This window comes from Sus scrofa, chromosome 13, assembly GCF_054392235.1.
Source record: "Sus scrofa isolate SSC_HxYL_T2T_F1_AM1 chromosome 13, Sscrofa_HxYL_maternal_Yorkshire_Landrace_v2.0, whole genome shotgun sequence".
Taxonomy (NCBI): Eukaryota; Metazoa; Chordata; class Mammalia; order Artiodactyla; family Suidae; genus Sus; species Sus scrofa.
Genome location: NC_139395.1, coordinates 138,917,248 through 138,943,054, shown reverse-complemented (window position 1 = coordinate 138,943,054; position 25,807 = coordinate 138,917,248). Strand labels below are relative to the sequence as shown.

Genomic DNA, 25,807 nt, shown 5'->3' with positions numbered 1-25,807 from the left:
GGATCTGAAGGAACCGTTTAGCCAGGAGCCTGGAGAGGTAAGGGTAGGAAGGTAGGCAGACCATTCACATGATAGAACCAGGAGCTAAGCTGAGTCTCTTTGTCATCCCGTGTTAGTTTCCATTATGCCTGAGGTATGGGGTGGTATGGTAGGACCAGCGATATGCTAGTAGATATCTGACAACCAGCTCTTGTGGGAGTGGAGCAACAGTGTCTGATTTACAGCATTTGTGGATTGCAGTCGTATAAATACTCCCACTGTGGCTGATTTCAAACTACCAACAGGAACTCCAGAAGCATTTATTAAATGAAAAAAAAATTGCAAATGAGAAAAAAAAGTCCACATTCTACACCTTTAGTTTATGTATTCCAAATTGGCAAAATTCCCAGGAACACCTAGATACAATTTGCAGATCAAGTAAGCTACGAAGCTAGCCAGAGTTCTGCGAAGACGATTTGAGAAAACTCAGAGTCCCCCAATCCACAACCTTCTAGAGCTAACTGTAAAAATCTTTTTCTCAGAGGCAAATAACTACAAAAACTTTAAAATACAGACAGTTCTCTACTTAGGAACAGGCTGTGTTCCGAAAGTCTATTTATGAAATTGTTGTTTGAAATTCAAAATGCACTCTTTCATAGAAGCATGTTAAGAAAAGTAACTGACAATGTAGCTCTAATTGAAGATATTTGCAAATCAATATAATAGCAAGCAATAAAGCTATACTGTAAAAAGGAACCTTTTCTTTTAAACATCATAAAATAGACATATGGAATGTGTCGAACTGCACAATAGCCTTTGGACCAGAGGCAATATTGGGAAGCTATAAAATGAAATTTTAAGTGGTTTCTTTTTATTTCTTTTTATTTATTATGGATGCTGAGAACTTGAGAAAATGCCAGTTTCATTTGGAACAGTTGCAGTTGAAAGGAGTCCCTGACAGGAGCTTAGCACAAGCTGTGGTGCTCAGCCTGGGTGAGTCACCTGCAGGACCTGTTTAAAATGCAGATTTCTATTTTCTGCCCGAGGGAAGCAGATATGATGGGTCGGAGTAGGACCCAGGAATATGCATTTTAACAGGCACTCAGGAGAGTCTGACCCAAGTGGTTTGAGGACCACACCTGGAGAACTACCAGCTGGAACGGAAGCCACATCACCCAGTTGGGCTGAAGTCTCATCTTCTGACACTGCCTCTCTGGTATAGTGCTGTGTCCCTTCTTTCTCCTCCTGTTTCTTTTCAGTAGTGGGAGAAAGCAGCCACTGACTAGCTATCCCTCCCTTCAGAAGAAATGTAAGGATTTGGGGTTAAGAGCCTATGTCAGAGAGATGAAAGAAATTATCACTCTTCAATAAACACTGATGGCTGAGATTCAGCTGGTGTGCTGGTGATAACAAAAACTTAATACCAGTGGGAAAATAGCCCTGTCCTGAGTATCACACCCCCCTCCCCAGGACTTCCCTGCCAGTAGTGGGCCCCAATTCAACTCTCTGTAGAATAGGATTAATAACAACTTCTTTGTAGAATTAATGTGTGCGTGTGTGTCAAGTGCGAGATAATAAGGGTTGAATAAATGGGTATTCATTTCAATTATTATATTGCCCAACAGCTACTTGGAGAATCAAGATATCAAAAAATATAGCCAGGAAGCAATAAACTGGTTTTCACAAGTGCTGTAGAATGAAAACTCAGGTGAGCTCAGTGTGGGAGAAGCTCACTTCAGGAAGGGTGTGCCACCAAGGCATCTGGTTTCTGGCTCCAACATAATTGCCTGGGAGACCTTCAGCCATCAAGGTCTCCAGGGTAAAGTGAGGCTGATGACCCTCTTGTGAGGGTGAACATTTGAATCTGCACAGTGCCTGGAACTTGGTAGGTGCTCGGTGACTGGTGACTTTTTAGAAGATATGAAAGTGGGGATAAACTCCTCCTCAGTGGAATCTCAGGGCCAACAAGGTCTCCTTTAAATTGGCCCTCTTTAAATTCAATCCAATATTATGGATCCCTACTATGCACCATACTCTGAGTGATAGGAAGATGATTAAGATGTCTAGTCTAGGGAAGATTAATTGCTGTCCCGGGGATGGGGCAGGGCAATGGGTGTGAAGCACGGGCAAGCAGCCATAATAGGAGGCAGCAGGGTGTAAGTAGTAGAATAAATGTTAAACAAACCTCAATGGGAGCAGAGGAGAGAGGATAAGTAACTTCAACGGGGTGGGCTTAAGAGGTGGCACTAGAGAAAGAGCAAGAGAGAACAGAAGCAGCTCTCCTTGCCGCAGGGGTAGACTGAGTAGGGTACAGAGAAGGTTGGGTGCAAGGTGTGTCTGAATGATGAAGCCAGGCAATGTGTGGATTGCATCCTTAAAGGGTTCCAGAAATCTAAGTGGATGAGCAAGCTGGGACCACTTTATGGAGGACCTGACATGCACTTGAGGTAATGTCAATTTATTCTAAAGCAGTAATAACAATGACTCCATTTATGGAGAACTTATGGGATGGACATTGTGCTAGTCTTTTTATAAATATCTTTTCTAAAACTTGTCAAAACCTATGCATAATAAATATCATCATGTCCATTTTATGGATGAGGAATCTGAGGACTTGAAGGCTTTTAGGCAGAGGGAGGGCACTGGGACATCTACTTTCAGAAACTAATTCTGGCAGCAGCACATTGGGAGAATGGATGAGAGAAGGAGCCAGTATTTGGGGGGGTCCCTTAATTCCTAACGGATTGTGACATGTCCCCCCAAATCCATTAACAAGAGATAAAAAGACGTGACCATTATTTCTAAAAAATGGATAATTCTCTCAGAAGTCTTGCGAGTTGGGCAGGCTTTGAAGCACTTGGTCATTTATGGAATTGGAAACTTTTCCTTCCTATAACTCTTCCCAGGGGTCCTGAGAAAAAGCATCCCCTTCAGGCGCAGCAGTGAAGATTTCCACCGCAGTGTCTCCTGGGCAGACATAGCAGAAAACAGATCCAGAGGATTGTGAGTGAACCAAAATTAGCCTCTTTACAAGCTCACTAAAGCACGAAGTTTAGCATCCATTGCCCAAAATACAACAGGAAAGCAAAAGGCTTTTCTCTCTTTTTGTCCCTAGTTACTCATACTTGCCTTCCCTGCCTCCCACCGGCCCTCTCAACAGGCGACAATCAAAGAAGGATCTTAGATGCCTGTCTCCTTCATTTTCAAGTTAACCCAATCAAAGTTCTTGAGAAATCCACTGTGACGTTACAGAATTCTCGGCAGGGAGCAGATTTGCAGCCTGATAGTCAATCCTAAAGTCCGCCAGATCCTTTATTAAATTTTCATGTTAAAACATCGCTGTCCTTAGGAGCGAAGAGACAGTTGCTGACCCAAACTGTTGCTTCCTAGGAAGCAGACAAGTGAGTAAGTAATATCATTGAGGTTGGTTGGTTTGCTTTTAACAGACTGTCTTAGGAGAACAGACTAACTTTTTTTTTTTTTTTCTTTTTTAGGGCCACACCTGAGGCATATGGAGGTTCCCAGGCTAGGGGTCGAATCAGAGCTGTAGCCACCAGCCTACACCAGGGCCACAGCAACGCTGGATCCGAGCCACGTCTGCAACCTACACCACAGCTCACAGCAACACCGGATCCTTAACCCACTGAGCAAGGGCAGGGATCAAACCCGAAACCTCATGGTTCCTAGTCGGATTTGTTAACCACTAAGCCATGACAGGAACTCCCCAGACTAGCTTTAATAACTCTATATTTTTGCGTAACAATTCTAAATATGCAAAGCATTTTCACATATGCTTCTTCATTTAATCACTACTCTACCCAAGAGCACAGGTATTGCTAGTTCCATTTCACAGAAGAGAAAATGGAGGCTTAGAGATACAGACACAGATCTTCCAGCACCATCTAAATGGTCTGTTTATTACTCAACCTCATGGCTTCTCTTCTGTGCTTTCCCACTGAGCTTATCAGTTGTTATTGTGGTGGTTTTCCCAGCTAGCCTTTTGGAGGCGTTCCACCCTGCTGTTGGGGCAGTATTTAAAAGTTCTTCAGTTGACAGCACTTAAAAGAGCAGTAGAGCCAAAAAGGGTTATAGACACCATTTTCAAACTCCTTTTTTTACCAGTAAGAAAACTAAGGCCCATAGAGGGGGCTGACCCGCCTGCATCCCAGGGCTGGATCCATATACCCTGTTCATTACAGAACTGTGACCAGGAGCTGAGCTTCCTGGTTCTTCTGTCCCCACCCACAGCCTCACAATTTCCCTCAAGTGCAACCTGCACAATTAAAGCAAAGAGGAAATCTAAAGGCAGGACTTGGCTAATATCCATTCCCATCCTATTCTTCTTTTATAAAAAGGAAAGATCCTATTAGTTATGCAATCATGCAATTTTAGGTGGAAGGCAGCTTGGAGATGATCTAGTATAACTTTGGGGATTTTGCAGGTGAGAAATGTGAGGCCCCCCAAGCAGGGACTTGAACCCAGGTCCCCTGGTCCTCAGTCACTGACCCTAACTCCATGACCTCAGCTATGTGCAGTGTCACGTGCTGTTCACTCAGCTTGTCAGAGACAATATCAGACTTAAAATTTTCCAGACACAGGTACCTGACTCAGCCCCAGCTTTGCTTTGGCAATAGAGATTAGGCATCAGCTGCCGGCTTGGATGATATGTTCCCGGAGCAACATGGCAAGTGTGAGCTGCCAACAGTGAAGTCTCAGGGAATGGAAAGTGTTGAGCCAGTTAAACATCCAAAAATGCCCTGTCTCTCTGAAACAACGGTGACTCATTAAAGTGTTTGGCCACGCCTTCGAATGGCATTAATTAGAGTGGCCACAGGGGCTAAAACCCAGGCTCAGAAGCATCCAGCTGCCCTGCCACTGGCCCTTTGCGAGCAGTTCTCCTCTCCAACCCGGAGCCAACACAGACGCCACTGGGAAGCCCAGACCACCCCCTCCCTGAAAACTTCCTTGACTCTTCAAGCACAGAGGCGGTCTCCCTTCTCACGCCCTGAGAATCTGCTCTGTACAACTTGGCTCTTAATTTTACAGGGTCGTTCATTGCTTCTTAATCATTCAGAGTATTTGTTTTATAAGCCCACATGGATTGCAAATGCTCTGAGGGAAGGAAGGAAGTTTCCTCCTCTGGACCCTACAGTGCATCTCCTGGGGTCACCCAAGAGCAGAGACGTGCCCAGGCTTATAGCTACTCCTGACTTCAGACTCCTTCCACTTTACCTGTGTTTGCACTTACAGCAAGTGCTCAATAAGTCCTAACTCATTTCACTGAGGCCTCAGCCTTTTCAAAGACAGAGTTTAGCAGCCAGGGCCTGTGTCAGCCCACGCCAAGCTTCTGTGCAAATTAGAGAAAAGGCAGGAGGACAAGCGGTGGCTGGTCTAGTGGAGCCTGGATTTCAGACCCTCTGCTGGGTGCCCTGTGCAGTGAGCCACCTGCACCCCTGAGCTCCGGTTCCTCATGGGGGCAGCAACACTGTGTCTCTGCAGCCTGATGGGCTGCCCATTCTGATCAGAAGCCCTTACTTGGGAAACCTGGCATCAGAGGCTTCCCAGCCCCTTCCCTGTCAAAAGCAAACAAGAATAACAAAAAATGCACATCTTTCATAGTGCCTTGGTACTCATGGCTTGAAGTCTTACACTGCTGGGAGGGCACTTGGGGATCCTTGGCCATAAGGTCCCAACTTCCCTTCTTCTACAGAAGGCCCAGAATTCTCCATGAATTGTCTTCCTTGGGTGCTTTTGCTTTCCCTCAACCTAGATTGCCCTTGTTTTGTTGGTCTGTGTGTCAGATTCCCTGTCAAACCCCATCCCAAACCTCACCTCCTCCATGATATCTCAATCAACATAACTGTTCTTGGTGCTTCATCCCCCTCTCAGCCCCTGCCTTACACATTGTTTCGACCTCTATTACAACCATTTCCTAACATGTTATTTGCATGGAACCCAGTGGGAAGCTGTCTTTAAGCCCTCTGCCCACACAAGCTTCTCTGTAGTCACCGTACATCAAGCCAGATGCTGAACTCAGCACCACCCTGAGTTCTCCAAAGGAATTCACTCACAAATTGGGGAACAACTGCCTTTATAAATGATTTATTGCACAGGAAGGGTAGAGAACTGGGACTCCATAGTGAACCCTACCTCCCCCAGCAAACTATTTACTGATCTTTGCAAGCATCCCTGTTCTCCAAATCCTTGCTTGGCAGTCCTGTCCTGGGAGTCTCTGTCATTACTCTTCCTCAATGCACTCTCAGCCAAGTCTCTGCATTCTATCTCCGAGTGTCTTCCCCATTCCTCCCATCCAACTTATTTCTTTTCTGTTCAAACAGGAAGAAACAACCTAATGTTGTCTCAACCCTTACCTGCAAGCTTGCATCCCCAAATTCATCAGGGTGCACAGCCCAATATAAGTTCTCTCTCAGTTTCCCCTTCTTTGGAAGGAGTCCAGGATTAGACCGAACAAGGCTGTCTTCTTGTGCCCTGTATGTGAGTGTGTTTTCCTCCACAGAAAATGCAGTTCAGAAGGCAAGGATTTTTTCTTCCACATCCACCCTACCTAGCACAGTGAAAATATATACAGTAAACCTGAGACCAGCCTGCTCCCCTAGCAGGGATGGGGACAGTTCTAAGCTCTTTCTGTCTCTTGGTTCCTCTTTATTCCCAAGTAAGGCCCAGGACTAGTCAGGGGGGAAGTGCCTGAAGACAGAGCCAGAGCACTGAATGAATCAGTGAGTAAAAGGGAAACAAGAAAAGCTAAAAGAGGAGTTCCCGTCGGGGCGCAGTGGTTAACGAATCTGACTAGGAACCAGGAGGTTGCGGGTTCGGTCCCCACCCTTGCTCAGTGGGTTAAGGATCCGGCGTTGCCGTGAGCTGTGGTGTAGGTTGCAGACGCGGCTCAGATCCCGCATTGCTGTGGCTCTGGCGTAGGCTGGTGGCTACAGCTCCGATTGGACCCCTAGCCTGGGAACCTCCATATGCCGCAGGAGCGGCCCAAGAAATGGCAAAAAGACCAAAAAAAAAAAAAAAAAAAGAAAGAAAAAAAAAAAAAAAGCTAAAAGAGCTCTGTGAGCACCTCATGGGGATTATTTCAGTCTAGCTGAAGGGAACTTTGAGAACCAAGCTAGGATGATAGATAGATAGATAGGAAGATAGGTGAATGGTAGCATGAGTGTGAACATGAGGTTCTGGTATTGGCTCTGCCTTTGCTGTCATGAGGAACCTTGGGGAAATCTCTGAGCCTCTGTTCCTCAACCTACCTGAAGATGGCCCAATATGGACACTGACCATCCAGGTCCTCAGGGCTGTTTGACATTCACGTTTGAGGCTTCTTCCCCAGTTGCCCAGACACCAGGGCCCCTTGGCGCCTCTGCATCTGCAGAAAGCTTTTCTTGGCTGCAGTCCTGACCCAGGGACCTTCACTGCCTGCTGGCGGGAAAGAATTCGCAGTTGTGGAAACTGGTAAACTCTACATATTTTATAGATGAGAGTCAAAAGTCTAAATGTGGTGTGAAATGGACAGAAGTCACCCTGCTAGTGTGTCGTGCCTGCAACACTGTCGTCACCGCCACTGCCACCCCATGTAGACATGCACGTCATGGAAAGAGGGGTGCCTTGGCTACTGCTGGCCCTCATCTCTTATCCTTCACTACCAGCCCACTTTCTGTGTTTCTCTACATTTTTAAAGTAAGAAGTGCTCTATTTGATGTGCAGGGGAAAAAAAAAAATGCATGGTCACCTAAAAGCAAAGGAGGAAGAGAATTAACCCTTAGTCCTGAGACCTGATCCAGCGATCAGAGCCCAGCTCTAGAGGGCTGCGACGGTCCCCACTACACCCACAGAGGGAGAAATTTTTCTGATTAAACTGCCACTGATCCCGTTACTGGAGAGCGCCCGCGGGGAGGAGCAGTGATTTGGCTGCTACAGACATCAAGCGCCTAGGAAAAGAAAAGAACTTGTTGACTTTTTATTTTTTTTCTAACTTGGTTGATATGTTGAAGCAGCGTAAACCTTGGTTGAGATGTCGGTATTTGCCAAACAGTTGTCCCTGTCAGCTGGCCTTTGGCCTCTCCCTTGGGAGCCCATCGCCGCTGCATCCTCTCCAAACCCCTCAGCTTCTAACTCCTCCTCCCAAACAGAAGCCCTATCGGTGAGAAGTGCCCGAAGCACCAAACGCGCGCAGGTTCGCACTGAGCCCACCCGCAATCACGCGTGTGCGTGTGTGCGCGCGCGCGCGGGCGTGTGGCGGAGGCGGAGGCGGGCTCTGTGCCCAGGGGCTGGGCTCCTCCGTGAGAGTGGCAGCTGGGCTTGCCCGCCGCGAGGAGCACGGCGCCGCAGTGCTGTAGGAGCGGGCGGCCGAGACGCACTGCTTGGGAGCCCGCGGGTATCCGAGCAGGCAGAGACCCCGGGGCTGCCTAATCCCAACCCGGCCGACCGAGCTCTGCGGCGCCCAGCCGAGCTCCATCCCTCCACAGGAGGGCTGCGCGGGCGGGAAGACGCCCAGACGCCAGCTTCGGTCCTCTTTCAGTCTCTCGGTTCCTCTTTCCTCCCAAGTAAGGGAATAAGCCCCAAGGAAGGAGCGCTCCGGAGAACCGCGCAACCAAGTGTTGCACGCTGAGGTAAGACCGTGGCCTGCGCGGCAGAGAGGGCCCGGGCTGGGGGCGCGGGCTGGAGTAACTTGGAAAAGGAGGGCAAAGCGGGAGCCGGTCCGGTAGCCAGGGGAAGGAGCTCAACTGAGGCCTCGAGGCCAGGGCGCCCGCCCTGACGGTGCCACCTGACGCACCAGCCCCTGCAGGAGGAGATGCCCCGCTGGCAGGGTGAGGGCACGGGCGGCCGCCCAGGGTGGGGCACCGGCTTCCTCTTCCATTGAGAGCGCCTTCCGAACCTCACAGGTGTGCGGGTGGGAGGCGGCCTGGCTTCAGGCAGTTTGCTGAAGCAACTGGTCAGATTTCGCCCCTTCAAGACTTACCTTCCGTATCCAGTTGGAGCTCCCGGGTGCACAAGGGCGGCAAAGAGCGGGGACACTTTTCCTAACATCTGGCTGCCAAAGCCTCTGGCCGTCCCGCAGGGTTGCAGGACTTTGGGGGTGGGGTGGGAGGGAGCTCCACAAAACCCCCTGCTAGGGGACCGTGATAGGAAGAATGAAGAGAACGCGGAGAGCTTGACAATTACAAAGTACGGAAGCAGAGGAGGGTCAGGGTGAGAACGTCGGGCTGACCTGTTTAGTCTCGGAGTCACAAGATATGTGTCCCTGTGTGTTTGTCTTGAAAGGCGTGCATCTAGTTTCACCCATGGGGCTTGTGAAACTCCACCATCCCACTCATCCTGCACATTCAGAGATTTTCTTCCTGTGGACGAGAATTTGGGGAGGGGGCTGTGGAGTTCGAAAAGCCCTACAGGTGATTCGGAAGTGCTGCCCGCATTCCCCGCCATCACTGCAGCGGGAAGCACGGGACGGGGGCGGTGAGCAAGCAGCTCCCAGGTGTGAGCGATCCAGCTGCGGGACTCAGCGCGGCCGGCCCGACCCTCCCGCATCCTCCCTCTTCACCCAGCAGCGAAGCAGGAGGGTTTGCGGCAGCGCGTGGTGATTTGTGGCAGCGCCGCAGTGGCGCGCCGGAGAGCTGCGAACCCGCGGGCGCGCTCGCAGACAGGCGTGGGGCGGCCAGCTCCGGCTTCATTAGCATACGATGACCTCGCTGTCCCTAGGAGAGCCTGGGAAGGTTATTTGTCCTTTCCTTTTGGGAGTCGGGGGAACGCGTCTTGGTTCTGGTGGTGTGGACCAAGGTAGTCACTGATGTGGGGCAGCAGTCAGGACACAGGGCTGGGGACTGACCCTCAGGTTCAAAAGGGTGAAACAACTTCGTTATTTTGGTGCCTGGGATTCTTTGTCTAAAAAATAGCCTGCGGAGCCACTTGCTGGAGCCAGGGCACCCCTCGTTGTCAAGGAAGTGTATTAGATCATAGGGTGCAGATGTCATCCCTGTTTGAGCGTTCTCCCCTCGCCCCCAATACCCTCTTTGTGCTTTATGCCCTTCTCATTCCGGTGAGATGTCCTGACATGGGAAGGGATTTGGTCGTTTGTCTTGTTAAAAAGGGCTGTGTTTGCCAAATTCCTTGCCAGAGGTAAATTATACTCATTAAATAAAACGGCTGCCACTAAGCTAACTTTCCTGTGGACCTCTCATTTAAGTCTTTTCTTTACTGATCATCTGGTCATCCTTAACGTTTATGTGCAGGCATTATGAGCATTTTTCTGAGAAGGGCTTAGAGGTGGGGAGCAAGTGGATGAGCCTTTCTCACCTTACAATTTCATGTCAGTGTTTGGTTGAGATCAACCAGGACATGGGAGAAAATGATAAATATCAGAGCGACTTGGATCTAGACTTTCAGAGATAGGTGAAACTACTAAGTCCTAAGGACATCTGTTCCAACTCCTCCTCAGATCTGCACAGAGCACCTTCAACAGGTGAGGAAGGATTCTGCCAAACTTGTCCTCCCAGAGGTCGAAAATGTGCACTGTGAGGTTCTGCCAGGGGAAGTGCCCAAAAAGCAGCAGTTCTTCCCTTTCCTGCTGATTCCTGGAGGAGAGGCTGCCCCTAGCTTCTCTCCTGAAAGGGAAGTATGTTTGTTGTTGTTGCGGTAAAAATCTTTTTTTTTTAAAAAAAATCACATTGTACTACAACATTATAATATACTTTTTTAGTATAAAAATAATACATGTTGAATGCAGAAAATTTGGGAAGTTGAAAAGTGTGCAAAGAATCAAACTAACCAGATTCCACCTGGCCAGTATGTTAGCAAATTTACTTTCTCATCTATTTTTATGCCTTGAAATTGTACAGTCCATAGAGAGCCAGTACATTGTTCACTGTGTCATTTAATCCTCAGAAGTCCTGAGGCAGGCATTATTATCAACCCCACAGAGTTTCAGGGACTTGCCCAAGTCACACAACCTGTAAGTGGCAGAGTCAGGATTCAAACTTAGGCTGTGCAACAACTGAGTAGTTGCTTAGCCTCTGTAGCTATTGCTTCTCTGCTTTTTCCCTGTCATTAGTGTTGAAGTAATGCCCTTCATAGACATCATTTTCATGGCTGCATATTATTATACTGCTAATCATTTAAGATGTTTCCTGTGTGTAGCAATTACACACAACTCTGTGCAACACCCTGGGCAAAGTCTTACTGCACACATTTTCAAATACTTCCTTTGGATAGATTCCCAGAAGCAGAAGCATGAGGCCAAAGGGCATAAATGTTTTGAGTCTCCTGATATATAGGACAAGCCAGTTTTGAAAAAAGATACACCAATTTATACTTCCATCCCCTGGAGGTGACCTCAGTCAAAGTGGATGACCTCTAGGAACTCAAATATATCAGGGCCTCACACAACCAAGCCAGATCGCATAAGTATGTCCCTGGCTTCCTGCAAGGAGGATTGACATATATCATCAGATCATCCTGCTGTATACACACAAGTGTGATTATGAAAACCATTCATGTAAGGCTGTGCCTGTTTTTATGTGTGCAAGTGTCAGCTGCAAAATTCTCTGACTAGGCGTTCCCGTCGTGGTGCAGTGGTTAACGAATCCGACTAGGAACCATGAGGTTGCGGGTTCGGTCCCTGCCCCTGCTCAGTGGGTTAACGATCTGGCATTGCCGTGAGCTGTGGTGTAGGTCGCAGACGTGGCTCGGATCCTGCGTTGCTGTGGCTCTGGTGTAGGCTGGCAGCTATAGCTCTGATTGGACCCCTAGCCTGGGAACCTCCATATGCCATGGGAGCGGCCCAAGAAATGGCAAAAAGACACACACACACAAAAAAAAAATTCTCTGGCTAGACATCACATATTGACTTTGAACAAACCAGACTATTGTGTAAAATATATAAATGGCATAGCATCCCACTCCTCCACACGAGTAATTAGCTCTCACTTCTATGAAGGTACATCACTCTCAGAGTCAAATCCAGCCAGCCCAACCAGTCGGTTACAGATTCTTCATATTTTCACAGAGCTGTTTGTTTACACCTAGTAACAGAATTCCACAACCAAACCACAGGGGGAGTTGACATCTCTATATGTAACAGAATTCACCTGCCCAACTCCCTGCCTCTCACCTACTCGTGGTTTGTGACTACCAATCAGGAAATAGAAAGTAAATACATCATCCAAAAATGTCCTCAGGTGAAGAAAATGTGGCCACAAAAGAGAAACTGAATTAAGTAGTTCAAAGGGAAAATGTTCAAAGAAAGCTAACTGGCCTTCGCTTTGAGTTTTCCCTAGGGCTGCATTTGCCCATAGCCACCTCTGCCACCAGCAGTGGGCTTAGTAGCCTTGGAATATAATCTGTTGTTATAAGTGGAATAAATATCAATCGAGCCCTCAGTGTGAGATCTGCTTATTTAAGACTCAGCTCCAGTCTTAAAACAGAAGCCTTCTCCAACTGCTCATCTAGGTTAGAGACCTTTCTGCTATACCCACAGCACCTGTGCCTACACTTAGCTCCTTGTAGTGAAATCACTTATCTGTACATCCCCCACCAAACTGTGAACTCCATGAAGGTACAGCTAACATGGCACTCCCAGCACCTAAGAGAGTACTTATACACAGTAGACAATTGAATATGATGAGTGAACAAATAGAATTTTCCAGGTACTGTACTGGGTGCTTTATGTACGTTTCTCTTTCAATGTATCTTTTTTCTGCTCAGATTGGTCAGTCTCAGAAATACATCTGAAGGCTGTCTAGAGCTGTACCGTGCATTTCCACATGTGACTATTTGCATTTTCATGTAATTCATTAAAATTAAATTACAGTTTCCCAGTCACGCTAGTCACTTTTCAAGTGCTTAAATGCCACATATGGCTTCTGGCTACCATATTGGAGAATGCACACCTAGAGCATTTCCTTTGTTGTAGAAAGTTCAAGTGGACAGTGCTGGTTAGGTTGTAAGCCTGGTGCAGGCAGGGGTATGAATTTTGTTTCCCATTGTGTGCCCTGCAGCCAACACAGTGCCTGGCCAGAGGATGATGAAGGGGAGAAAGAGGAGGGATGGGGGTAGTACATGTAGTGGGGACATTAGCCATATGATTTATTGGGCGCTGACTTTTGTGTCCCTGCATTGTGCTGTATTTTGTACATTCATAGTCATCACTACAAGCCTATTAGTAACCTTATTTCACAGACAAGGAAACTGAGTCTCCAAAAGTTTAAGTAGTCACAAAGCTAGTAATAGAGAGGCTGAGTTTTAACTATGGGCCCCTATGATTTTAGAGCCCGTTTTCTTGGGCCTTTTGCTTTACTGCCGCAGAAAAGGACATGTGTGATGATGTAGTTTTTTTTTTGTTTTTTTGTTTTTTTTTTTTTTTTGGTCTTTTTGCTATTTCTTGGGCCGCTCCCGTGGCATATGGAGGTTCCCAGGCTAGGGGTCGAATCAGAGCTGTAGCCACCGGCCTACACCAGAGCCACAGCAACATGGGGTCCGAGCTGCGTCTGCGACCTACACCACAGCTCACGGCAACGCCGGATCCTTAACCCACTGAGCAAGGGCAGGGACCGAACCCGCAACCTCATGGTTCCTAGTCGGATTCGTTAACCACTGCGCCACGACGGGAACTCCTGATGATGTAGTTGTGAATTGTCATCATCCCCAACTTCCCACATAGTCAGAGAATGGGTACTTTTGAAGGCTTCCCAGGGGAACTACTGGTGTCATTTTCAAACGTTAATGGCATTTCAAGAGTGTAAAATTTTGCTGGGCGGGGGGGGGAGCCTCAAGAGGCTTTGTCTCTGGATGGGTGAAGTAGGAAAAAGGACCCCACCCTTTGTGCGGCCAGAGCAGAGGGCCAGGACTTAAGAGGGCAGCCTAGCCAACCACCATCACCCATACGTCTCATCAGGGAGGCCTGTCATCAGCTCCGGAAAGAAATACTGGCTTGGTTAGGATCTCACAGACAGTTACTGGCATAACCTGGCTCCCAACTCCATGGCCAGTGCCCTTCTCACAGCTCCAGGCTGCCCCACAGGCCACTGGCTCCAGCTTTGTCCTCACTATCATGATCACTCTTGCCACAATTTTATTTAATTTCTTTATTCTTCATGAATAAAATACAAAATTTCAAGGGAGACTTTAATCAGCCCCAAATAGAATGAGATTATCACTTCCTTCAATCTCATCTCATGTTTCTATTAAAACCCTCTAAGGCTGAACTAGGAATATATACTAGCTATTGAATTTAGTATCAAATGAAAAAAGCTAAGTCTCTTTTAAACTTGTTCTTGAACTGTATCACCTGCCCACTATCCCACGCTTATGTGGACACTGTCTGGGACCGTTTATTCCCAATTTTATCTTGTCTGGTCTGTCTTGCCAGCTTGCTCAGACTTTCTGGCTTTGATTCTATTATCCAGTATATATGCTGTCCCTTTCAGCTGGCTTCCTCTTGTTCCCCAGATCTGATGAGCAGGACCTCTTCAACAATGTCATCAATAAAAATGATGAACATTACAGCATTCTGAGACATTCTGCTATATGCTCTTGAAAGACAGATGTTAATTCAATAAATAAATGCACTTTTTAAGAAAATTTAACTGCTTATGCTACTCAATCCATATTTCTTCATCTTTTCAAAAGAGTATCAGGAATCGTCTCAAAAATCTTGATGAAGTCCAGATACTCCTTTTTTTTTTCCATATTATCTTTCATCATGTTCCATCACAAGTGATTGGACATAGTTCCCTGTGCTATACAGCAGGACCTCATTGCTTATCTATTCTAAATATAACAGTTTGCATCTATTAACCCTGAACTTCCAGTCCATCCCACTCCCTCCTTCCCCCTCCCTCTTGGCAACCACAAGTCTGCTGTCCATATTTGTGAGTCTGTTTCTGTTCTGTAGATAGGTTCATCTGTGCCATATTTTAGATTCCACATATAAGAGATATCATATGGTATCTGCCTTTCTCTTTCTGACTTCTCTTAGTATGAGAATCTCTAGTTCCATCATGTTGCTGCAAACGGCATTATTTTGTTCTTCATATGGCTGCATAGTATTCCATTACGTATATGTACCACATCTTCTTAATCCATTTATTTGTCAAGGAAAAGTCCAGATATTCTTTATCACTGGAATTTCCATGATCTCTCTGTCTAATAATGTTGTCAAAGAAGCTATTTTGTTACTCTGATATAAACTACTAGCAGTTAATCCACATTGATTTCTTGAGATTACAACTTCAGACCTAGAAGTTCATTCCACAGCCTGTTCTGTCTCCTGTCCCACATCCTGATGCTTCTTGGCATTAGCATCAACCCTCAAGTTAAGATATTTTTATAGGTTATTTTTCCAGTTTTTAAAAAAATGGAATTGTCTTTGTCATGAGGGTGATTGGTGGTGGCAGTGATGGTGGTAGTGGTGGTTTGTGGTGATAGTGACTTCCTTACTCTATGATTTTGAACAGATTAAGGCGAATGGTCTACTGATCTCAATTGCATGTTTTCTTAGCACCCTGGGATATTCTTCAATTAGGCCAAAAGATGGCACTAATTTGAGGCAGATCTATGTGTCTCTAGCGTTATTGAAAATGGGATCAGATTATTATAACTTCTATCATGATGTACATTGGACTAAATTTAGTGTAAATAGAATAACACTGGGAAAATAAAATTTCAGTATGGAAAAGAGCATACATATAAAACTAAAAGAAAAAAAAAAAAAGAAAATGGGATCAGAGAAGGATCTGAGGAAGCATTTGGTCCCAGGCCTTCCTCTTCAAAATGAGGAATCCTCCATCTAAAGGGGAAGAGCCCTGCCTGGGCCCACACATCCAGGACAGGCACCAAGGTCTCACCACTCTTCCCCAGCGCAAACTCCTTCTTTCCATTTTCGATTCTAAAGAAGCCTAAGCCTTTTGTTCTCTTGGAATTAACCTCTTAATCATTGTTGTCTCATTGAAAATGAAAGATTCTTTCCTGGTATCATGATTTAAAAGAAGAAAGAGGGCAATGGAGTTCGAGTGAGAAATGGAGCCAAGAGGTCTCCATGGCAGGACAAGGACACAGAGAAAATCTCCAAGTAAGAGAAGACTTTTTTGAGAATAAAAGTCACAGTAATAATAATTGTCTTTACACATGTAACACACTTGGAAGATAACAGTGTATCCACATCCTTGATCTGTCCTGAATCCAATCACAGGTGTGAGGCAGGTAGCAGGGATGTCACCAGCCTCATTTCACTAGTGTGATCTCACCAAAGCAGAGACTCTGAAGAGTCTACTATGGTAAGAAAGGGGATGAAAGAGGAAACTCAGTGGCCATGCAGCAGCTGACAAACCCCAGACCTGCCTGCCCAGCTAACAGTTGAGTTCATCTCTCCTTCCTGTCTGAGTCTGCATGAAGAGTTTTCTCCTTGCTTAAGGCATAAACAGTGTCATCTATACAGGAACTGACTTTTCACTTTCCTGTTGGCTGATCTGGTGCAGAAGTACCAAGTGGCCAACCCATATCACTTTACCAGCTGCCTTGGAGCCCTTCCCTTTCAATTAACATGAAAGAGCTAGAGAAAGCTCTTAATCCCCCAGAGGGCCAGAGTATTCCTTCCAGAATCCTTTAAAGCCACACAAAATGGGTGTTATCATCCAGTCTCCCACAGTCCCCATCCCGAAGTCTCATTAAGAAGGATGTCCATGACCCCCAGAACTTGACCCAAAACACCCATTGGTAGAAATCCATCCCCACCTTTTTCTCATGCCAGGATGTCCAGCAGTGGTATTTCCCGACAATTAGCAAGCCAGTAGCCATGTGTTCCTGTAGCTGGGGAAATTCCCCCTCTGCCCCAAAGTTCCCACTGTTCCTAATCCCTAAATCTTATAAATTATGGCAAATGCACTCCTAAGAAGATTCCTCAATCATCTGGCCAATATTAAATCAGCAAATATGTATTGAGCACCCTCTCTGGGCTAGGCATAGGACAAGTTTCTGGGACTTCCAGGAACTGGGTGGAACTGGATAGGACAGAGACAGAAACAGATATCATGCAGCATTATGTTTGGATGAGAGTCAAATGAGAATCAGCTTAGGAAGGTCCTAGACTGAGGAGGTCAGGCAATACTCACTGAAGCTGATGGGCCTTGCTGAAAGTTAAAGGATAGAGGTTAAGTGAAGCGAGTGTGGGTAACATATTTCAGGTAGCAGAAACAGTGTAAGCAAAGGCTCAGAGGCAGTCTTGACTACAGTGTTGCTGAAGAGTTGAGACATGATAGGAGACGAGTCTGGAGATGTCAGCAGGAGGATCTTGTCTCCCAAGTTAAAGAGTGTGGATCTTTTCTCATAGACAGTGGGGGGGGGGCACTGAGAAATTGTAAGTAGGAACTGACGTGGTCAGAATTTGACATTAGATCAATCCCTCTAGCTGCAGTGCTGGGAGGGGAGAAGACAGGAAGCAGAGCTGCCTCTTGGGAGGCTTTGGTGGGAACGTATGTGAGGGCTGCACTAGGTAGTCCAGATGGGAGAAAGAACAGAAGCAAGAAAGAGCTGGTAATTAAGTGGAGTGAAGGTAGTGAGGGGGCAGAGGAAGCCAGGGCAGTTCCCACATTGTGCTATCTTGTGCATCTAGGAGAGTGGTGCTTCTGTAGACCAGGAGGCTGGAGAACAGAAGCAAGAGTGGGGTTTTTAATGAGTTCAGTTCAGGGTATGCTAGATTTGAGGTGTCAGGAAACCAGATGGAGATGCAGTTGGTGGATGAGCTGTGTGTCTGGAGACGCAGACTGGGGATGCAGGAGTATGATTGGAAGGTGAAACCACGAGACCCCATGAGATCACAGGATAGTACATTTTCATTTATCTTGATGCATAGATTGCCAGTATCTGAAAGCTCCAGGTAAGGGAGACTCATGCATTTTTAAGAAGGGGAGACTTCTCACAGGGTTGCGAGTCTGGGTGTGACAGGTGAGCTGTGCCAGTAAACATCTGCTGACCCAGCCTGACCAGTGTCCACTTCTGCCAGGTGGATGGTCAAGCATGGAGGTTTTTACAGAAACTCTGGTATTCCACATTAGAGCCTCACAAATTCGTCAACATGGCCCTTTCTCTAGACCAGTGGTCCTCAACATTTTTTAAACATTAAAATCACCTGGGAAGCTTTGCAAACATACCACCTGTGGGTCCCAATCTAGGAGAGGCTAATTTAATTGGACTGGGGTCAGGGCCTGGGCCTGAGTTTGTTTGTTTTGTTTGTTTAAAGTTCCCAAGTGACACTAGTGTTCAGCAGAGTTAAGGACCGTTGCCAAACAAGAAGTTCCCTCAGTGATTTCACAAATTAAGGGGTTTTTCATTCCTCACCTCCTCTGGCAAATCTCCTCTGACTCCATTACAGTCTTTATAATAAGCACTTTAGCGTGTTACAACCTACACTGGTCCCTGCCCTCTAGCCGTGGTCTTCGGCTGTCCCTAACTTTGCACTCAGCAAGTATTTCTCCCTGGTGCCTGCAAGGCTCGTGGGAAACGTTGTCATATATCTTGTGCTTACAGCCTCTGTCCCCCACATTCTCTAAGTTATATTAACTGGTAGACATGTTCAAAAGACTTAAGAACCACCTGCTATGACTTCTGAGTGAAACTTGGTTAGTTCCAAGGAATGTTGTTTTCTCTTCGAAATGCCCTCAAGGCAGTCTCAACCCAGCAGTTCACCCATGAATTTTCGTTTACATTCAGAACCTAGAGACTCTCCCCTAAGCGATTCTGATTCAGAGGTGGGAGTCCAGAATTTCACCAGCATTTCTAAGTTAAGGTGGCAGGGGCTGCAAAGAATGGGAGAAAATATTTGCAAATCACATATTTGAAAGAAAATTGATATTCAGATTTATAGAGAATTCTCCAAACTCAACAATGAAACAATTCAATTCCTAAATGAGCAAAGGATTTGAGAAACAACTCTCCAAAAAAGATATACAAATGGCAGATAAGCACATGAAAAGACACTCAGCATCACTAATCGTTAAGAAAATGCAAATCAGGAGTTCCTGTCGTGGCGCAGTGGTTAACGAATCTGACTAGGAACCATGAGGTTGCAGGTTCAATCCCTGACCTTGCTCAGTGGGTTAAGGATCTGGCGTTGCCGTGAGCTGTGGTGTAGGTCGCAGACGCAGCTCGGACCCCATGTTGCTGTGGCTGTGGTGTAGGCTGGCGACTACAGCTGTGATTTGACCTCTAGCCTGGGAACCTCCACATGCCACAGGAGCGGCCCAAGAAATGGCAAAAAGACCAAAAAAAAAAAAAAAAAAAGAAAAAGAAAATGCAAATCAAAATCGCAATAAGTATATAATAATCCATATCCATTAAGATACCTATTATAAAAAAAAAAAGAAACCCAGAAAATAACAAATGTTGCTGAGGCTATAGAGAAATTGAAACTCTTTTGCATGTTGGTGTGGTTGTAAACTGGTGCAACCACTATGGAAAACAGTATCTCAGTTTCTCAAAAACTTAAAAATAGAATACTATATGATCTAGCAATTCTATTTCTGGTTATAGACTCAGAAGAACTGAAAGCAAGAACATGAAAAGTTATTTGCAGGGAGTTCCCATCATGGAGCAGCGGAAATGAATCAGCTAATATCCATGAGAATATGGGTTCAATCCCTGGCCTTGCTCAGTGGGTTAAGGATCTGGCATTGCCATGAGCTGTGGTATAGATCGCAGACACAGCTTGGATCCAGCCTTGCTGTGGCTGTAGTGTAGGCCGGCAGCTGCAGTTCGGATTTGACCCCTAGCCTGGGAACCTCCAAATGCCAAAAACAACAACAACAACAAAAAAGTTATTTGCATACCCATGGTCACAGCATCATTCACAACTGCCAAATATGGAATTAACCTAAGTGTCCATCAGTGACTAAATGGATAAACACAGTGTGGCATATGTATAAAATAAAATATTCAGCTTTAAAAAGGAATGAAATTCTATATATGAACCTTGAAGACATTATGCTAAGTGAAATAAGCCAGGCACAAAAGGACAAGTACCGTAATTGCATTCCTAGGAAGTATTTAGAATAGTCAAATTCATAGAGACAGAAAGTAGAATGAGAGTTGCTAGGGGCTGGCATGGGGGACAGAAGAATGGAGTGTTATTTTGTGTTACAGAGTTTCTGTTTTGCAAGATGAAAAATGTTCTGTGGATGGCGGTGGTAGTTGCACAACAATATGAATATACTTAGTGCCACTGAGCTGTACACTTAAAAATAGTTAAAATGGGAAATTCTATGTATGTTTTACCACCATTTGGAAAAGTAAATGTGTGTGTCTGTGTGTGTTTTAAGTGACAGGGGCTGTAGGAGTTCTAGGTAGGTAGGTGATGGGAAATACATCTCAGTTACACAACTGTCACCTCGAACATTCCCCGGACCATTGCACATGGTGATGGGTTGTGGGACTCACTTTCAATCAACACATGGTAGAAGTTTATGAAAACAAGATTTAGTGGTTCAAAAGAAGGGAGATATCTAAGAATGCAAAACTAATGTAATCTTATAAAAAGATACTGTTAAAAATGATAGAGAACCTTTAAAATAATCTCCATCATTTATTTACAGAAATTTAAGAGAATATAGCAGGAACTATCAAAAAGGAGCAATCTTAGATTAGAAAAATTGATGTATTTTAAAATGAAAAATATTTTGCAGAATTAAAATTATAGAGTGGAAGAGTTCCCATTGTGTCTCACAGGTTAAAGAACCCAATGTAGTATCTGTGAGGGTGCAGGATCCCTGGCCTTGTTCAGCGGGTTAAGGATCTGGTAGCAGTGGCACAAGCTGTCACGCAGGTCATAGATGTGGCTCAGATCTAGTGTTGCCATGGCTGTGGCATGGGCCTCAGCCGAAGCTCTGATTTGACCCCTAGCCCAGAAACTTCCATATGCTGCAAACTTAAAAAGAAAAAAAAAAATCATACACTGGAAGCATGAACATTAGAACAATACAGAACGCTAAATGAGAACGTAATTTCTCATACTACTAATAGGAAACTTATAAAGAAATGAACTAATGAGTGAAAAATGGAGGCTAGTATTCAACACATTAAATATGAAAATACACAGTTTTTCAGGAGAAGAGGAAATGGAAGATGAGTTATAGCAAAAAATATAGAAAAATATTTTCCTAATTTCATTTCAAAATATTTCAGGAAAATTAAAGGTACATTCTATTAAAAGTTGTTTATGTTAATAAAAATACAATTAGAGAAAACAATATTTTATCTAAAAAAAGCATGTGACAGACATTCTGTAACATTAAGTGTCAGAAGGCAGTTGATATATGGCTATCAGATTTTGAAGTTACAGGACTTTGACCCAGAGTTCTATACTCAGTAATATGCGAAGAAAAAGGAAAAATAGTCTTAGACAAAAAATGTACCCAGAGAGTAGACAACTAAAATCCTTTACTGAAAAAAGTATTTACTCAAAATATCCTGATCAACCAGAAAATTAATGAACATTAAAATCTGGGAATGCAGAAGATATAATATAAACGATATGAGGTGAAAAATGAAACCAGTCAAACACAGACTTAATGTTCAAATGTCGTTAACATGGTTACAAAACAATGCAACTGTCAAAAATCATTCTTAATTTTAAAAGATACATAAGAAATTTAATGATAATCTGGGTCTAAAAACTCAGATTACTCTAGGAAAAAAAAACACTTAAACAGCTAACTTCCTCATTTTGCATCATGGGTGACATTTAATATTGTTTCATCATTGAAATAATAAGAAATATAAGTTTAAAGTTTTAAATAAGAGTAGATGAATATAAAGTGCCATGTTTAATTTCAGAATTAGAAGGAGGAGGATTTGGAATGTTAAAGCCAAGGTTAAAAACTAATACAGAAATAGCAAGGAAACATAAAAAAAGAAAGTATAAAATAAGATGATAGAAGTGAGGTCAAACATATTATCACATTAAGTGTGAATAGTTTAATCAGTTCTATTAAAAGATGAAGAAACATGGATTAGGCAAAAACTAATTCTAAATATATGCTATTTTAAATAAAATGGGGCAGTCCAAAGGAGGAGGGAAAAGAGTATAGCTATACCAGGAAAATGTAAGCCAAAAAAAGAAAAGAATATTAGCATTAGAAATTTACTGTTAATGCAATTTTAACATTGATGCGTTAAGTATGTCTAAAACATATAATCCATTAGAAGACATACCATCTATGAATATTTTTATTCTGAATAACAGAAAATATCAAGTAGATAAAACTTGTCACTACTCTAGGGCTTTCATATATCAAGTAAACAAACAAAATTAAATACATAATAAAATTATGAATATTATTTTACAAATACATGCTAATGCTCAAAATACAGATAATGAAATTTCTTTTCCAGAGCTCATATGACATTTACAAAAATTAATTCCATATTAGGTTACAAATAAAATCTCTGCAAGCTCCTTAAAGCAAAAATAATAAAGGCCGTAGTCTTTAACCATTAGAAATGAATAAGAAAAAATGCATAACAACAAGTAGGACAAGTAATAAATTACAGTCCGCTTATATAATACTATGTAGCCTTGGAAATAATTATTTTATGTAGAAGAATGTTAAGTAATACCAAAGAACAGTCACCATATGCAAATAAGTGAAGAAAGTCAAAGAAAGTTCAAAAGAAGTTCAAAATTAGAGTTCCTGTCGTGGCGCAGTGTTAACAAATCCGACTAGGAACCATGAGGTTGCGGGTTTGATCCCTGGCCTTGCTCAGTGGGTTAATGATCCGGCGTTGCCGTGAGCTGTGGTGTAGGTTGCAGACGAGGCTCGGATCCCGCGTTGCTGTGGCTCTGGCGTAGGCCGGTGGCTACAGCTCCGATTAGACCCCTAGCTTGGGAACTCCATATGCCGCGGGAGCGGCCCAATAAATGGCAAAAAAGACCAAAAAAAAAAAAAAAAAAAAGTTCAAAATTAAAAAGTATATGCATACATAGGAAATTCTAGAAATAATTTATAGCAAAATGTTAATTGTGACTATAATTGTGTTAAGGGTACATGTGATTTTTATTTTAAAATCATGAAAATATGATTTGGATTCTTGGCTAAGATTAATATGCTCAAACTGTTTTTAGATTGTAGAGTCCATATTGTTCCAATTATTTTGATAATAAAAACAGAATTAAATTTGCCTGTTTCTAGGCCTTTCTGGCTTATTGTTGTTGCTCTAGTTCTCCAAAATTCTTCAAAGATCAGTAAAAGTGGCTCAGTAACCTGGTCATCCTTGTCCCAAGGAGTAGACCAAGGTATTGCAGTTAGCCTTGCTATTGCTCTAGAATAAACTGGCCCACTCCCCAAACTTCCCTCAAACTTTGGCCAATAGTATTTGAGATTAGTTAGTTGGTTTCTTTGTTTTTGTCACTTAAGATTTTCAAATCATTCTGAGCTCTTTTTTCGTGATGTAACTCATATAAGTTTGTACCATCTTCCTGTATATTCCTTGATTGTGTGCCTTCCCTTTTCTTTACCTGTAAATGTCCTTTTCAATTATGAACCTATGGGTTAGTCCTGCAGGTATTTCTTTGTTTTGTTTTGTTTTGTTTTTAAGAACTGTTCCTTTCCCCTCTTATGCCTGCCTAAATCTAGAAGTCCTGGCTATTTATTACAGCCAGGCTTCTCCTTCTTGACAACCATGACCTCTGAGCAGGAATGGCTTCTTTCCCCTAAGAGGTCTCTCATGCTGGCTTCACTCTTTTGCACACAGGATCTTTCTTTTGATCATAGTGAGGTCTGGAGGAATACATACAGTTAAGCTTCTTTACTCCATGTCAACAAGAGAAATGGAAACGTTTGTCTGATGCGCTACTTTTAGCCAAATAAGGCTTTTTACATACGTTTAGCCAGTACAAGTTCCCTTCCACTGCTCCAACTTCCCTTGTGCCAGACGAGTAGCGGCTAGGAATGTGCCCTTCATTTCCTCCTTGTGGTCAAAATGCTCATGATGATATCACACTGTTCCTCACCCTTTTCTGCTCACTCATGAGATATTTTAGGTGCTCTATCTTTAGGGTCATAAATTCCCATCATAAACCAATTTTTGGTCCAAAGCCATGTTGCCATGTAGACATGCTGGCCCTTAAATACAATTTTTAATACCCCTTGTAATCATGTATATGTGCATGTGTATTTGTATCTGTCATCAGACACCTCCCCTCTCCTGTTTGTCTCTGTTTTATGATTAGTTCTACACTTTGGGTAGAGTCATGATATTATTCCAGCTCTTTGATCGTTTTCCCCATCAGCCTCTGGACAAATCACATGTCCCTTCACCCCCCCATGCTCATAAGATGCAAATTTTTCAATTTAGACATGAACTTCCCCTTTCAGTATATAGTAAATCATGACCCAGAAAGCTACATCCAGTATTGACACTTGTTTGCTTCCATTTTATTTCAGAATCTCAACTGTCAGTGGAAAGAATGGAGGATAATACCATTCCTATTCCCAAAATTTTCACTGTCTTGCCCCAAACTAGTGGGACAGTGGGTCAGATTAGATGATAAAGTCCTTGAGTGCCTGGAAAAGGAATTGGACACAAACTGATAGTCAGTAAGAGGTAACTCTTGGTTCTTGAAAAGGGAAAGTAATCGAAACTAATGGTTTTCCTAGAGTAAAGAATTCATGTGCAGAGCAGACCAAAATGGAGTGAGATGATGATGAAGACGAGGCAGATGCCAAGGCCAGTTGGCAGGCTGTTACTCAGAAATTGGGGGTGCTGTTGCAAGGAATGAAATGAAAGGATAATACAGAACAAAACTTGGTAAGTTGTCTTCTGGTTTGGTGTTAAAATTTGTAGAGGAGAAAGGTAAATAACACCAATTATCAACCTGCTAGATGTGGAGGATGACATTTTTATTGAAAAAGTTAGGAAAATTTGTGTTATTGACTTTTTGAAGTGGAGGTGGGAGGAAGATAAGTTTTGAGAGTAGATATGTTTATGTTTAAAAGGCACACCTTGTAACCGGTTGGAGGACTGTATAAATGCATGTGATTCCATCAACAACAGGATGTCTTTCTGACCAAACTAAACTCAGTATATGATTTCACACTTTGATTTCAGTCAATCAAATCAAATCAAAAATTTTCTTGCTTTCTATTTCTTCTTCTTTAGTGGGGGCTGGCTATTTTTGTCTTGTTCAAAGTGATTCACCCAGGGAAGCCAGTCCCTCCAATTGGACTGTAATTTATTAAACACATTCAGCCAAATGACTAACTTTTTGCTCATCTCCCAAACGCTCCAGTGTCCTAATCTAGCTCATGCATCCAGCAACTCCTAATGACTGCAGGCAGAATTTACCACAAAGTTCCCATGCCATCCTTTTTTGCTTTATTCATTAATTGCTTCTGAGGGGTGAAGGTAAAGATTTACATCAGTTCATCTTTTACAACTGGTTCTGTTTTTTTGTTGTAGTTGTGTTTTTAGGGCCACACCTGCGACATGTGGAAGTTCCCAGGCTAGTGGTTGAATCAGAGCTGCAGCTGCTGGCCTACATACATCACAGCCACAGCAACGCCAGATCAGAGCCATGTCTGTGACCTACACCACAGCTCACAGCAACACTGGATCCTTAACCCACTGAGTGGGGTCAGGGATCAAACCCACATCCTCATGGGTATTAGTTGGGTTTGTCACTATCCCGAGCCATAATAGGAACTCCTAGGACTGGTTCTGAAAGTACCATCTTTCCCTTCCATCCTGTTCCATAAATTCAGATCTAAGATTTTTCACCCCTAAATTCATATCTTCTTTCATCTTAACCCCCTCTCCCCATTATATGAGGGCATGC

At 43.9% G+C, this 25,807-nt stretch overlaps 1 protein-coding gene and 1 long non-coding RNA gene across 36 annotated transcripts in view; one reads left to right on the top strand and one right to left on the bottom strand.

The window, feature by feature from the left end:
* Nucleotides 1-9,169, bottom strand: part of LOC146397652 (uncharacterized) — an 89,753-nt gene extending 80,584 nt beyond the window's left edge. The window contains exon 1 of one of the 2 annotated variants that reach the window (XR_014822649.1): nt 8,954-9,169. This is a non-coding gene — a long non-coding RNA (uncharacterized LOC146397652). The remainder of the gene's footprint in view (nt 1-8,953) is intronic. The other variant, XR_014822650.1, reaches the window with a different exon arrangement.
* Nucleotides 8,253-25,807, top strand: part of DGKG (diacylglycerol kinase gamma) — a 222,045-nt gene continuing 204,490 nt past the window's right edge. For 18 of the 34 annotated variants that reach the window (XR_014822643.1, XR_014822639.1, XR_014822644.1 and 15 more), the window contains exon 1: nt 8,253-8,603. The gene's annotated coding sequence lies outside the window, so the exon portion shown is untranslated. Of the gene's footprint in view, nt 8,604-24,629; nt 24,781-25,807 lie in introns of all 34 variants that reach the window. The other 16 variants (XR_014822642.1, XR_014822641.1, XR_014822640.1 and 13 more) reach the window with 1 other exon arrangement.